This window comes from Pyrus communis, chromosome 13 (genome assembly GCF_041283825.1).
Source record: "Pyrus communis isolate YQ-2024b chromosome 13, ASM4128382v1, whole genome shotgun sequence".
Taxonomy (NCBI): Eukaryota; Viridiplantae; Streptophyta; class Magnoliopsida; order Rosales; family Rosaceae; genus Pyrus; species Pyrus communis.
Genome location: NC_142577.1, coordinates 16,779,769 through 16,796,176, shown reverse-complemented (window position 1 = coordinate 16,796,176; position 16,408 = coordinate 16,779,769). Strand labels below are relative to the sequence as shown.

The following is a 16,408-nucleotide window of genomic DNA, read 5'->3' as shown; positions in this document are numbered from 1 at the left end:
AACCTTTTGAAACATTTGGTGTCCGCATAGAACAATTTTTCAAATTTTGGTTTCTTTTATTTTTTTGCCTGCTCTGTCTACGCTTACAATTTGGTTTTTATTGTTTTCAGCATGCGATGCTCTTTGTTTTCTGCAGCTTCAATGTACAGCCTTTAAAACCATTTACTTCGGTACGTAATATGACCCTTTCATTTTAGGCTTTTATTTAAAGGAAAACTAATGAAAATAACTTGAAAACTTTGAGTTTTAAAGATAAGGACAAAATAAAAGGTTAAGTGAATAGTACCAAGATTGACTTTTTAATATAAAAATGTGGTTTTTCTTTAAAGTGAACAATACCGCGGACTTTTCGTTAAAACTCCCTTTATTCAAACAAGTTTTTATTTTCCATGTACTGCAAAAATTATCTTTGTTATTCTTTTATACAGTTTTTCTATTTGTTATTGCATGATCCAATGAGTTTCTTCCTAGATAACATTGTAAAACAAAAAGATCACATTAGGAGATGATTTGTTGTACGTGTATTAGTTTATAGAACATATACATGAAAACATTGTGTTTCCTCAAGAAGCATATTAATATCAATTTCTTTCTTGGTAAAAATCAGGTAAACAGATCGATCAACTCCTCTTCTATAGGTACATCTGTACAACAACCGATGGTATGTCACAATATTCAGAATTTATTACTTTTTTTTTCATTAATATTTCACGCTTAAATTCAATCTTTACTAACCTTTCTCTTCAGGGGAATGTGTTATTACCAATATATGTACAGACTATCTTCTTTTCATCTGGTCTAAATACATGTCCAATTACCTGTCTACGCATTGATAAGTAAAGTTAGACATCCAAAAGCATTACTTAAAACACTCTTACCAAAAAAAGACCCATTCTACATGCTCAATTAAGCCAAATTACCTATTAGCAATAGGGCGGTTGTCAGATCTATCTGTGCAACATCTCATTATTCGTTAGATAGATTAAACAATTCCCCTATTCCTCTGGTTTTTTTTTTATTCAATTAAACCATGTGGAAAGAGTATATATTTGTTAGAACATCTAAATTTATACTTTTGGATATCCATCTTAAACCCCTTAGTCATCAGCCGAGTAATTAATCATGCATTCAAAGTAGCCCAAAAGAAGAAAGTCTTTGTCTATAAATTGGTAACAGTCCATTCCTGTGAAGAGAAAATATGGAAGTGATGGTTATTTATCCAAATGATCAAAGCTGAAATAATTAAGCAAATAGTATCTCCGTGTTACACAGAGACACCTAATCAACTCTATCTGATCCATCTTTGAACATCCTTTTTCCCATTTTTACATTAGAATCAGTACAGAACTGGCTTATATATCATTTTACACCATATTCTCATATTTTTGATGCATTTTTAATCGTGGTTTTCAATTTTCTCCAGTTCACCTCATCAAATTTGCCTACAATTTTTACCCAATTTTTTTACTCATTCTATCTCCTTTATTTTATATATTTTTCCTTTTGTTCTCTCTGTCTGTTCCCATCTGCTAGAACAACATCAAACTCAAGTTTTGTTATCCTCAACATATTATCAGCATGGATTCCTATCCTCTAAACTCTTACCACAACTTAGTGCACAACTCTATATGCTTTTTAATTCTTCATATCCAAACGGTATATATACATGCTTATTAAGAATCAAATGACACAACTTTGCATTTACAATTATATATTGTTTCTAATAACTTATGTAATTTTTTCTTCGTTTTCCAATAACATCGTATCATAACATGGTCTAATAATATTCAATATAATTGGACAAACTGCTATAGACTATTTAATGCCAATTTAAACACTTTTAATAAGTTACAGCTACATTTATTATCTTGAATTTCAACATCAAATGTATTTTTTTTTGGGTAAAGTACAAAAAACTACCTCAATTATTAGTGTCACAACACTTTCATACCTCATCTTTTAAAATTGACAATGTCATACCTCATCTTATGAATTTGTGCCAATGTCAGACCTCCGTCAGTTTTTCTGTTAATTTCTCTGTTAAATGCTAACGTGGCCAGAGACAGAACCCACTCACTAATCCAACTGGATTAAAAAATAATTAAATATTCAAAAACTAAAAAAAATTAAGAATAAAAAAAATTTTAATGACCTAGGGGTGCGGGCCTTCCTTTTCCTCCACCCGCACCAACCTTTTTTCTTCTTCTCTTTGACAGTCAGAAAACCCATCCCAGTCCCCCAACCCTCCTCCACCACCATCTCTCTCTCTCCTCTCTCTGGGATACCGTCTCCCTCGTCTTCTTCTTCATCCTCCGACCACCCTCCCCACAACATTCGTGACGAGGCTCGTAGCCACAACACCACCCACTCCTAGTATTGGCGCAAGAGAAGAAGAGAGGGTGGCAAGTACTGGCAGGCCCCCTTGGTGTCCCTGTCGGAATGATTGCCTCACTTGAGCAGGACGAGGGCAAGAACGAAGGAGTGGGGCCGATTGACGGTGCGCAAAGTGACGGGAAGGAAGGCACTTACGCAGACCCCACCGTCCAGGACCTCGGTTTCGTGAGGAGTGAGATCGGCTGCTACAGCGTATAGGGGATCGCTCTCGAGTAGAGCTCGTTGTCATCATCGGCGACGGCACAGGCGTCATCGTCCTCCTCGTGCTTGTTCCGGCGAATATGGGGGTCGCGCTTTCGCTTCCTCCATTTGTCGTGTGAGTCTGGAAAATTCAAAACAATGTTGAAGTGAAAACAGAAATTGTGGAGTGCGGATTGCTGTGTGTGTAATCAATTGAAATGTGTCTGAATTTCTAGAGAGAGAGAGATGTAGAGAGATAGAGGGTTTAGGTTTCAATTTTACCTGAAGGAAAAGCTGGCATTTTTAGAAGAGAAAGTGAATTAGAGATTTGTGGGGACTTTGCTTGCTCAAAATTAGAAATCAAAGGCAGAGACACACAAAAGAGAGGGTGGTGGAGGAAGGTTGGCGGGACGGGGAAGGGTTTGGTGGCTGTCGAAGAGAAGAAGAAAAGGGGTTTGTGCGGGCAGAGGAAAGGGAAGGCTCGCACCCCTAGTTTTTGAATATTTAATTATTAAAAATATATTTAATTATTTTTTAATCCAATTGGATTAGTGAGTGGGTCCTGTCTCTGACCATGTTAACATTTAACAGAGAAATTAACAGAAAAACTAATGGAGATCTGACATTGGCACAAATTCGTAAGATGAGATATGACATTGTCAATTTTAAAAGATGAGGTATGAAAGTATCGTGACACCAATAGTTGAGGTAGTTTTTTGTACTTTACCTTTTGTTTTTTTTTTTTTTTTTTTACTTCAAACATTTAGTTAATTATTAATAATCGTTTTGACTTATTATATACTCACACTCATAAAAGCAGTTATCCTCTTATGCATAATTCTCCACCGCAAATTTATATCAACATTAAATCACTTATAACCTTAATTTATAGTTACTGTAGTGTATTCTCTGTGCACATTATTTTCTTCTTTGTTCTCCGATTTATACATGTTACCGGTGTTCTCTGTGCACATTATTTTCTTCTTTGTTCTCTGTACACTGACCTAACTACAAGTATGCAACAAATTACATCACTTTCTGCCAACACTCTGCTTCTTTTTCTTATTATATTCCCTGTGTTTAAATAGCATGAACATACTAAAAACCAGTTAATTACAAACTATCCATTACAAGTTTACACTAACTATTTTCTCCTTTTATGTCTAGTAGTTTTACAACTCACAGCAACGCGCGGGCACTATTGCTAGTTTGGATTCTATTTGGCTGAGGCAAATTTTTTGGGGCCCCACATTTTTTTAAAAAAGCAACTGGCGGAAGGGTGAAGGTTGTGGCCGACAGCTGGGCCTCGCATGGCAGGAGACCATGGCTGTCCAACGGTCAAATTAGGTCCAAAAGCTGCCGTTCGATTTTTGGACCGTTGGTTATCAACGGTCTAGATTTAATACCTTTTATTCAATCTTTGGAATTTTGGCCTAACGATTCAGATTTATTTTTTTATTTTTTTTCAAATCCAATAGTTAAAAAAAAAAAAAAAAAAAAAAAAAAAATACATATCTAACATTTAAAATTTAAATCCAACAATCAAAATAATAAAATAAATATGTTCAACAGATTCACTTTAAAAAAATTATCCCAAACTCTATGTATACTCATTAATTTGTTCATTTATGCTATGATTTGTTCGGTTTGAATATTGTCGAATTTTTTTAGGTTAAAACATTTGTAAAATTAAATTAAGATAACATAGCTTAAAGTTACCCAAAAAATAAATAAATAAATAAAATAAAATAAAATAAAAAAAACAACAAAAAATCCTTCAAAACAAAATTAGGGTTAAACTCATTCCACCACAGATTAATACATTTTAGGTCCTTAGGTCCTGAAATTTAGATCTTGAGAGTTGCGTGACATTCATTGTTCACAAACCTAAATTCTATCTTTTAGTGTATTGGAGTTTTTGAGTGGAAATTTGCTTCTCATTGGTCAAGTTGAAGCCCTTGTTACAATTTATAACAATTTGTCCTTATTATCAAGTGATTGGGTAAATAGACTTTGAAAGAAAATTTGGGCTTAAACTTTGGGTTTGGGTGTGATGATGATGATTATGATGATATATATATATATATATATATATATATATATATATATCTATAGATATAGATATAGATATAGATATATATATATCAAAAGATGGCCGTCTTGGGCATTGAGGTTCGGACTTTAATAATTAAATTCAATAATTAATTTTTTAATTTATCAAATTAATTTCGGGTTTAATTAATCTTTATATTCTCAAAACACTCATCCTTTTGGATGAAGACTAAAAACGTTGAGAAACGCTGAGAAAAAGATGAAGTCGTACATCCCTATTGAACAAACAGTCACCTCCCAAACTTCTTAGTTCACATTCTGTCAATATATTTAGTTGCAATTTATTGTTTATTAGCATATAATTTATGTACACACACACACACACATATATACTAGAAAGTGACCCATGCATTGCTGCGGGAAATGTGACATGCTCATTGCTACGGGATTGAAAATTTTATGACATTATATGTATTCAATGATTGTGGACCTAATAATTATGGACTCAGCACTGAACACCTAAATGTCATCAAACCAAAGTAAACTCTCATTTAACTAAGTTCTTAACACTTCAGTTAAATGTGAAGTTAAAAAAAGTAGTTCAATTTGACTAAAAATTATAGAGTAAGGGAGATAGAAAGAACAAACAGTTGCGAAAAAGGTGTACAGTGACACTGATCCTGCAAGTCAAATATGAAAAATGTTCAAAAGAATGTAAAAGCTCAAATTATCCCTAGCATTAGTAGATTATCAATGAAGAAACAAAATTCTTATGTTTATATTGCTTGTCACTGCCAATTCAGCGTGGGAAAAAATGCAAGAAAAAAACATTTTTAAATATCTAGTGAATAAGTAAATAACAGTGAACATTACATTTAGTATAACATGAATACGCACGCGCATAGTATGGAATAAAATTGTACAAACCCAAATCAACTATGTTACAAAACAACTACATGTGCAAACAACGCAAATGACTAAATTAGACTAAAGCCAACTAACTTCGAATTTAACCCAATCAGAAAAGCAATCACAGTCGAACTAACCTCTTCTTCCCATATGAAGTAGTGTCCCCTGTGAACAGGATGCTTTTCACCCTCTACGCACAAAAAGAACACACTGAAAATGCTTAACAACATTACAAAAACTATACATACAGAATTATATATGTATTTTGGATTTTGGACACAAAGTATAGTGAATTACTAACAGATTCAAGCTTAAATTTAACAAAATAAGTAATTATGGATTGAAATCAAATTATACGATAGTTGTTAAAAAAAAGCTTTTGACTAAATTTTACAAATAGAATGAAAACCTCGCTTTCTATCAACTAATCAATCGTCTGAACCGTGAAAAAAAATTGATTTGAAAGCATCCTTTACCAATTTAATGACGCATAAAATCATTAATTCCAAAATAACCCAACTTTCAAAAACCCTAACACGATATCACATTACAAAAAACCTCAAAATGCCCAATAACTGTTCCGGATGGCACACACCAATTTTTATCATGAGAAAAAAGCAACCCCAAACCCAGATTAAGCATTTCATAAATCCTATTTACCGAAGAGAAATTTTTTTTGAAAGGGAAGCTCACCGGTGCTATCATAGGGCCTGAGCAGTGAGAGGTTCCAAAACTGCAAACAAAAGCCCCCAAAAGCAACAAGAGTCTCTTGAAACTAAAAACAAAACAAAATTAAACACCCGAATACACAATCGGAGGCTATAAATCAAACCCCAAAATCACAGATAGAAAATCTGAACAGAAAAACCATTTGTAAATCCAAACCACAAAAAAGAAATTGAAACAAAGAAAACTGCCAGATGATATCGATACTGTTGTAATAACACCAGAAAATACTAACAAAGATATTAATATTTTAATTTCATACCACTTGATATCATGACTCAACTTTCTTTTTGTATTTTAACTACAGCCCTCTGCAACTCGTATAAACTGGTTTAGTGAGAACGTGCAGTGCAAAATATGCTCTCCTCAATTTCAAGAAATCACAAAGTTTTAGCTTTACATTTAATGTGAAAAACCTAAAATTAACCAAAGAAACCCCAACATGGCTACACATGAAGCATATATAAACTAAGGCTATATCATTTTTCACTGAACAAAAAAGAAAGAAAAGCATACAACAGAGACAAATATTATAAATCACATACAGTACTAACAAACATTTCGACTTTTTTTATTAGTTTTGAAACACACTATTTATAAAGATTGATAAAGCCCTATGAAAAATAAAGATTGACATTTTTTTCCAAACCACGGTTGGTTTGAAACCCCGCATCTAAACAGATTGTGACTTTTTGTTAACGGAGGCATACCACATGCTTTCACAACAGCTGCCAAAGGTACGTTATCTTCAACCCTCAGATCTCTTCTGAATTAAACCGCACTGCAAGCACCAGCTAACATCTCCAAAATTATATTTTTTTTTCACCAACCAGCAAAACCCTGCACGAATTTTTTTCTATCTTAAACATATGTTATATGTTAGAAAATCGTAAAACTCACCTAACTCAATACTTAGTTTGAGTAAATCCAAAATCTCACTTGCATACAAAGTACAACCATCCAAAAACACAAAAGCTTCTTCTGACCAAACACACACACACACACACACACACACACAAAATAAGGACACGAATGTCAGGCATGGCGATTAAAGTAAGTTCTCTTACCAAATAACCGAAGGCAAAAAGCATGTTAACGTTGCATCGTCACAAGTACACCGTTAGCAACGTTTCTTTCCTGGTCCAAACATAAACATGAATCAATTAAAAGCGTTATAAAATGATGTAACACTTTAATCTTAAGACTAAAAACCAAATGATTATCAAACTGCCCCTAAAGGAATACATATTTTGGATTTAATAACTGGAGTTTTTCAAAACCTTCAACTAAGTGAAACTAATATACAAATAAAGTGCATACATAGGGACCAGAGATCACTGAAAACTACATGCTTAACAATCTTTTAAGCACCACAGTAATTTAACAGTGTTAGAAGAAAAATATTATTGGAATTATTGAATGAACACATAACCGAACCCATTTTAGTTTTACCTTTGCCCAAATAATTACCAGATTTCCAAGTAATAAATCAAATATATAACTATTACTATAATGCACTACCATTTCAAATTACCATGTCAAGAGAAGGAAAAGGAACATTGTGAGGTGAAAAATATAACTAAGAGCAGAGTAAAATTAACCATTTTGATGTTCCTGTTAATTATGTCTAAAAGAAGGTCCATGTCCAGTGCATTCTTTCTAATAATTGACACAAAAGTAATAAATATAGAGTCATTTCATGTAATTCCAAGAGGAACAACCATATACCTGAGTTTTTTTTCAAATGATTGGCCACCTTCTCCGCAAATCACCTGAACATAAAATTCTCATGCGCTCGTTTGCTCCATGTTCTGCCTTGCTCCCATTCGGATCCTTCTCTTTCTCCTAGTTGGAGACTCTAATTCAAGTAAAATCAAACATTCAAACAACTCATCTCTCACTTGATTGATTGGTACCAAATGAAGGCCATTAATACTTATTTGTAACTGAATTAATAAAAAAAACAAAAACACTTGAATGAATTTAACAAATCCAATTTTGGCATCTTTTAATGCTAACTGTTATCACTTTATTTTGCTATATGTGTACTTTTCATATACAGTGCTGTTTGTATATGCACTGATGCTCTGTGTACTTTTCATATAATGGGGCTAACTGATTGAAATTTGTTAGGTTCTCACTGATTTGGCATTCACATTGTTTGCTCAAGAGAATGTTGACATAGCAGTTATTGAGGTTATTCACTTCTCCTTGTAATGTTTTTTCCACAGAATTTCATCTTATTCATTACATTTAGTATAACATGAATATGCACGTGCTGATTTTAAATGGTATTAGATTTGTTAGGTATATAATTGAATCACCAAATCCAATTTTCAATCACTTAAAATTATACAATGCAGTTCCTAAAACAAAAAATAATTAAAAAATAATTTGCAGAAAGAAAATTAGAAAATTCGAACTTGATAAGAGTCTACCTTAAGAAACCCCATGACCGAGTAACAGAAACAACATTGAGACATAATTTGGTGAATATATATGGTGGACAAATTTAACAACCCTAGTACTGTTAACAAAGCTTCAACCAATACAACAGAAATCAAATCAATACTTGCCTGAAATCCAAACAAAACAAAATTTGTAATTTTAGTTTCCAACACATTTAACCTTCACAGCACACAAAAAATCAAAACTCTCATCAATAGAAAACCAAAAGGAAAACTTGTACCTTCATTTACTCTGTGGGCTAGGGTGAATACTACCAGAATCCTTGAATAGTGTTCCATCTGCTAACCAAAAAGAAGCCACTGATGCGGATAAAAAAACGACAGGGTGGAAGGTTCCCAGGAGAGATTTGGCAAGTTGCGCAGAGATGGAGATGGAAAAGGAGAATACAGCACGTCCCAAATTGAAAAAAGAAGAGATGTGAGACAGAGAGAGAGAGAGAGCGAGAGACGAACCTGATTCGCTTGCGGAGGCTAGGGTTCCGGGTTTTAGAGAGAGCTCGAGAAATCTGTGGAAGCAGATGGAAGAGCTCTGCTTTTCTACCTTTCTTGCTTTCCCAGATGACCAACACGCGTCTACCAAAATGGCCCACAAACAAGAGAGGGACACACGTAATTTCGCTGTGGAAGACCTAAGACTTAGACATTCATCATCTCATTCACACTTAACGCCGCCTTGCAGAGACTCCGGATTTTCAAACCACTTATCTTTCTCATTTTTCTGTCAAAACCGTAGATCTCACACCCAATTCTTTTTTTTCTCCATTGAAGTTTCTCGCCTTCATCTAACACACATCCATTCCTTCCTCCAACCATTCCATCGATTCTAACCCAAATCTTTCCCAACCTCTTTTCACCAAAGATATCACACCCCACCCACCATTATTTATTTATTTATTATTTTAATACTAAATTAAATAGGGGTTTAAGAGTCTTATTTTAAAAGAATAAATATGTTATTAACATTTTCGTTAAATGGTTGGTGGGGAAATAAGACACCGGGATAGGAATATTACCACTCAAAATCAAGGGTATTTCCGCCCTTTCACTATTCATTAACAATGCAAAACAATGACTACCGAACTGAGTTTTAGTATATAAATAATTTGTCATTAATTATTGATAAATTTCCAACCATATCTTTTAGTGGACCCAAATATTTAGGTTGGAATTCAAGAGTTGGAGTTGGTCTAATATCCAGTCATTGTAATGCTATCTGCCTAGTGATATAGCCATACAGAAAAAAACTTCTTAGAAAGCTTGACTCAGTCACACAGATAAAAGACATGGGACTAAATCACAAAATAACACTTAGAAACAAAATATATGGCATTACATATTCAGATGAATGATGTCAATGTGATGTAAGTTTATACGTTTGTCGTCATCACATATGTGAAGAATAAGGATACTATATTGAAAAATTATAAAGTCAAAGAACATGTATGATTTTGAAAGTCATATATCTTTATGAACATCATTTTGCTTCTCCCTAATTAAACACATTTTAAACGCTTATTTTCTTGTTTCCGTGTACTTGTTCAGTTTACGAAATAAATAATGCTAAGGAAATCAAATTTTTTAAACTAAATAATGTGTCATTAATAAGAAACAAACATGTTAATCGATAATTAATTAATAATCTAATCATTTGCAACCACATCATTTAATTTACGAATTTAGTTTAAAAAATTTGATCTTCCTAGCATTACTCTTAGGAAATATATCAATAACAGAAAAATCTGAGAAACAAAACTAACGAAGAAACAAGAAGGCACAAGCGAATTGCCTCTTTGCCTTGTTATGAAATCAAGCAAAGGCCGGTTGTGTCTGCTTTGGGCACCCACTTCTTGAAGCAGTCTTCTTCTCGCTATGCATGGCCGCCTGCACTTATTACAATATTTCTCAATTATTTGTGCTCTTTTTTTTTTTTTTTTTTTTTTTTTTTGTCTGTCTTTCCTTTGTTTTTATTTTTGATATGGTGTCCTATGGAGCCACAAGCACTGTATAGATGCTTATCTTTGTATGGTTAGCATATTTTGGTTTTGGTTGGTTCTCACTCCCCTAAGTGGTACGTACTTAGGCAAAAATTCTGATGCTACACCGAGAAAGAGTCATATCCAAGAGAAAGAGTTGGATTTGGAAGGGCATTTGTATTGAACCAATGTCCCGGGGCACTCCCAACATTTTAATATGAATGGTGTACATCTAGGCCCTTTCACATTGGAAACTTAAGAAATGTTTTAAGGACTCATTATAACATCTTCAAGTGAGGTAGTATTTGGATAGAAAAGCTAAATTTGTTATGTACCTTTGGAAAAACGCATCTTCAACGGAGATAACAAACTAAATAATTCGCAACTGACCTTGTAAATTTACAAGGTTAGTTGTTATTACTTCAAGTTTGCTAACTCCCTTGAATATGCTCAACTTCATTTGTCAATTAGTCAACAAAATGATCCCGAAGAACATAAAATAGGGCTGCAATTCAATGGCGCAAAATGCACACTGCGACCGTACGTAACAACATATAACTTCTACAACAGAATATAATAACAAGAATGTAGGGTAGCATAAAGAAAGAGAGGAGAACGTAGGGTCTTGATAAAAGTTCGCTTGACAATGCTTATGTAGGAAACGATTTTCATGTGCATTCAACAACACTTTCGTAAGTAGCATTAAAATTTATTTATGTATTTATTTATTTTTAATTCAAACTCCAAATGCTTCTAGACTGGAGCAATTCTCGTAAATGTCCTTCCAAAATCCTAACGTGACGTGGATGATCCGCCAAATCCATTGCTGACTTCACCACTTTCGTACTGCAGGATTTTATTTCTCTACACTCTTAATTAGAATCTAAAAGAAATTTTAAAAGTCTATGCCGTACATTTAAATGCTTACGTTTGTCTCAACGATTATTTTTAATTGATTTTGGTAAGTTGAATGCAATCTAATACTAATTTGCACACTACAGATAGTCAATGCCATTTTCTTAAAAATACGCAAGGAGAAGTAACACAATAAACATTTTTTTAACAAGCTGAAATTACAGCGATTTTCTTCTAGGGATCTTTATAAACATATATAGTCATGTTCAATCCAGTTCAAGCATTCATTCTCTTGTTGGCTGTCCAAAAGATATGTGTGAATGATATTTGTGAAAATTTGCTCTTGAGATAAATGATGTCTTCAATAGTAGACTTAATTTTCCAAACAAGTTATGCCTTACCATTGAAAAGGACTGTTGTTGGTCTCAAAATCCGTCTTGGCCACGAATTGAGGATTTCAATATCTCCTGGCCTCTCTTAGTTCGGGTTGTGGGCGTGCCAACTTGCAGCTTGGGGGCCAATTGAGTAAATGTGATTTGGGTTTTGTCTAACTTTTTCAAAATAACTGTGATCGAAAAAGGAATGTGTCTCGATCGTAGGCTCTTTTGTGTTATGTGCAAGGACTTGAAAGGCGTAATTAATCTTCGACTATGGGTCTTGTGACGGGATGGGTGAATTCATATGTTCTTGTGATGGGCAAGTGATGTGGTTTTTACCACCTACAAAAATGGATTAAAAACACCTAAAAATTACTTGAAAGAAAAAAAAGTTATTGTAATATAAACGGTTTAAGCAAGGTCGTTCTCAACAAAGATTAATATGAATAATTTGTATTTAAAACCAACTATGAATTAACTATTCAACAAAAGAATTTGAAAATTTGAAATTGCGAATTTTAAGTAATAAAAATAGAAATTAAAACAATTGAAATTGATTTTAGTGGAAATCGGCAGCCAGAATAAAAGCAAGTAGTTTTGGAAAAATCAAATATAAAAGTCACTAGGGTTTAGACGTTACTATTAACAATCCTATGTAGTTCTACCGATTACTTATGAATTACCACATACTTGCTTTGAAGGTTAGGTTTTCCTAATACATATTCTACTCGTGATATTCAAACTAGCTAGAACATATATCTAATAACATGCAATGCGTCTGTGATATTCAAAGCAAATATGAACAAGCAAGACTTATTAAGCTTTGTGAAAACGTTTAGAAAACCATGCAACCCTTAAGAGCGCGTTATTCACCTTAAAATTACAATTGTCAATCACAAGAAGCCTTTCTCAGTTTCAAGGTGATATTCCAACATAAATTGCATCAAATTAATTGTCTAAATATCCTAATGGTAGCTACACATTAAGACGTGGATAGTTTAAACACGGTGATTAATAATTCAAAGCAAGCATGCATAATTTCATAAGTACATCGAAAAGGAACTACATATTCATGCTACGGCTTGTGGCCTCACCCTTGTTGGAAAATTTAATAATAATATTATTATATTTAATTTATTAATTGAATGGAAATTAGAAGTGGAGCCTTTTGGTAGAAAGATATGTCTATTTAAATGAAGTGTTGCAACTTTTGACTCTTTATGAATAGTCACATGCTTTCTAAAGAGGTATCACAAATTCTATAAATAGGGAAGCCCCCTATAAACATTAAAAGAACTTTTCATTGTTTACATAATCATACATAGAGTGTACTAAATATTAGAGTCTCATTGAGTCCATATGAGAGAGTTTTCAACACAATCGTGGTTCATGGAGCCTTGTGATTTGGAGTGCTACTATTACAAGGACGTGGTCGTTGTATCTTGGGAGACATGTGCCGATCAACCATGAGCACCGTAGTGGGGTGTGTTGTCTTAAGGACAAAGTGTCCAACACTTGACTTGACCGTATTTTCTAGGTTTTTCTAATCCATTATATCATGTTCATTTAACATTGGTTACTCATGTGCATGCATTATTGTGATGTATAATTGCATGAATTATTTCTTTATTTTCTATGTGATTTATTATAGCAATTAGATCCTAATTATTCCGACAATCTTAAGACAAGTTCAAGGTTTGATTGCTATGTTTGTTTGAGAACAATATTCTATCGTGTATGATTCTGCGTGAATTTTCTTCTTTTTCATGGTAGAATGTTTTGGTTTCTAGTTTTAAATAAAGCAGTACATATGTTAACTGTTTCAAAATGTAATGCAAATTAATTTGATTCAAAAGATGCCAACTTGTAACCTTTCATCATTAGTTAATTGAACTGAATAATCGTTGCATGTTTATTGGTTTACTTTTTATACGTGTTTTAAGTTTGGACTGATAATTTATTTTAGTGTAATGCCTGTTGAAAAACACTCTAATTGGAATATATGTCCTGCATATATGTTGAGATACGCATATGATGACGCGTGCGTGGTAAAATTTTAGTGTGAAGTGTTCGATTGTATATTATAAAATCTGGGAAATTATTCACGTGGGTTCCATATTGGTGATTTGCATATATATCTTTATAACTGATATATTTATAGAAGACTCATGCTGTGTGTATACACTTATTTGTTTTAATTTTAAACTTATATTTTGTGGATTTGTTAACTAACTCATGCATTAAGATTTGGGCCCTAGCTGATAGTAAGCGATATACTGTTTCATGTAAGATGATCACAGTGATCACCATTTGGTGGTTGATAGTTATCACAAGGTGATGACTTGGCGAATATTACAGGCATATGCAACTCTTGGTAAAAATGTTAAGAGTGTGCGAATGGCATAGTTTCACTATTAATTTCCCACAAGGAAAGAAGTAGAGATTGCATCTTTATTATAGACACTGTCTCCCGCAAAGGGAAGTAAGGTAATGACAACTACTTCCAAGAAGGGAAGTACATGGGAGAATAATGTTTTGACTTTGAGGTGTGACAACTGAAATGGTGTTACCATCGATCAAAGAAGATCCTAGCCATGCGAACTCAAGAAGTTTATAGGTTAAAGGCAAAGTGCCAAGACATGTTTCTCCGAAAAGGCTATAGTGAAAATTTAGGCCATAACAAGTGAAGATAGATAAAAACAAAATATCTTCATTGATTCCTACTTCTTAAGTATGATGAATGAGTAATTGATAGCATTAAAAAGCAACCACAATGTAAGGGAATTGTGGGGGTGGCTTAGCTATTTTTGAAAAATGATATATACATAAGAATACTAGAAAAGTAAATTGCTTCTAGAAAGAAATAATAAATATGTGGTGGATTAGTTCACTAGACGGTTTTAAATTATCACTTAAACTCTTGCAATTTTTTAAGGTATATTGAAAGGTTGGAGATCTTCCAACAAATACCTTAAATATGGGGGATGTACCCGAGTATTAGCAAATTACTTTTTGAGTCCTAACATATGTTTTGAAGGACTTAACGTTGGAAAACAACTACTCTCGAATGAAATATAATTTCATAAAAGGAAGTGCGCACCATAAGTGATAGTCATCAACCTAGTGGATCCAATTAATTAAAGGTTTGACTAGAGAGTAAGTTGTATCCTCGAGGGGAATGGGTTAAAAGCCTACGTCTTAAGAATCACTATAATGGCAACCCAACCTAGCTGACTGGAGATCCCAAGATCTAGGTTCAAAGGGACAATCGAATTGTGGATGATTTAATGGGAGCACTGCGGAGATTACCTCCTACTCATGTCCTGTGATGAAACAGTGCTATCTGCAGCGTATTGAGGATAAGCTTTGCTTTTAATGATTCCTATACTTGGACATAATAAGTGGGGTACTGCAAGATACTCTTAATGGGAAGTCATCTATCTTGAGCGAGGAATGAGGCCCTTCCTATGAGAATTTTTTTGAAGGGCTTAGTTCTCTGAAAGCACTCATGAGAAACTAAGAATTGTTCAAGGCCAAAATGAACACAACCGAGCAACCACGGGGTGTTTGGAAGGGTATTGTGTGATTACTATTGTCTTGATTTACACAAACAGCTGAGCAGTTCAAGACATCGCGTTCATTGATTAGCCAAGTAAATCCGATTGTAATTCACTACGGAAGGTTCAAAGCCAAAAGCCACCTATCCCGATGCGATACTTTTCCTACTGAATTCTCTCTCTAGTATTTGCATAGTGTTGAGTCAATTTCCATTCATGTGGGGGATTGTTGAAAAATTTAATAATAATATTATTATATTAAATTTATTAATTGAATGGAAATTAGAAGTGGAGCCTTTTGGTAGAAAGGTATGTCTACTTAAATGAAGTGTTGCAACTTTTAACTCTTCATGAATAGTCACATGTTTTCTAAAGAGGTATCACAAATTCTATAAATAGGGAAGCCCCCTATAAACATTAAAAGAAGTTTTCATTGTTTACATAATCATACATAGAGTGTACTAAATATTAGAGAGTCTCATTGAGTCCATGTGAGAGAGTTTTCAACACAATCCTGGTTCATGGAGTCTTGTGATTTGAAGTGCTACTATTACAAGGACGTGTTCGTTGTATCTTGGAAGACATGCACCGATCAACCACGATCACCGTAGTGGGACATAAACTTGTCTTAAGGACAAAGTGTCTAACACTTGCATCGACCGTATTTTCTAGGTTTTTCTAATTATCATGTTCGTTTAACATTAGTTACTCATGTGCATGTATTATTGTGATATATAATTTAGACCTTAATTATTCCAACAGCCCTAGCAAAAGGAAATTAGTTATCCATAATCATAATTGAAAATCAAAATATTATTAAGAAGAAAAGATAGGAAACACTGTTGTGGTAAAGTCAAAAATCACCAAAAGTTCCTCAGTTGAATTCTCTAAGACAAAAACGTTCTCCGCTTTAAGGG

General features: G+C 33.6%; 1 long non-coding RNA gene and 1 other non-coding gene across 13 annotated transcripts; one reads left to right on the top strand and one right to left on the bottom strand.

Moving 5' to 3' along the window:
* The first annotated feature begins 1,198 nt into the window (after positions 1–1,198).
* On the top strand, positions 1,199–1,301 carry LOC148691855 (small nucleolar RNA Z103). Its single transcript, XR_015955366.1, has one exon. It is a non-coding gene; the product is annotated as a small nucleolar RNA Z103 (small nucleolar RNA).
* A 771-nt stretch (positions 1,302–2,072) lies between these two features.
* On the bottom strand, positions 2,073–9,373 carry LOC137736584 (uncharacterized). Of its 12 annotated transcripts, none has more exons than XR_015955076.1 (7): positions 9,183–9,373; positions 8,951–9,008; positions 7,990–8,119; positions 7,329–7,398; positions 6,229–7,101; positions 5,673–5,725; positions 5,038–5,306 (listed from the first exon to the last, which is right to left on the bottom strand). It is a non-coding gene; the product is annotated as an uncharacterized LOC137736584 (long non-coding RNA). The 12 variants fall into 12 exon arrangements; XR_015955077.1 differs by having other exon boundaries at positions 5,038–5,725; positions 6,229–6,268; positions 6,972–7,101; positions 9,183–9,352; XR_015955069.1 differs by lacking the exon at positions 9,183–9,373 and adding an exon at positions 2,073–2,716 and having other exon boundaries at positions 2,857–5,725; positions 8,951–9,176.
* Positions 9,374–16,408: the final 7,035 nt, after the last annotated feature.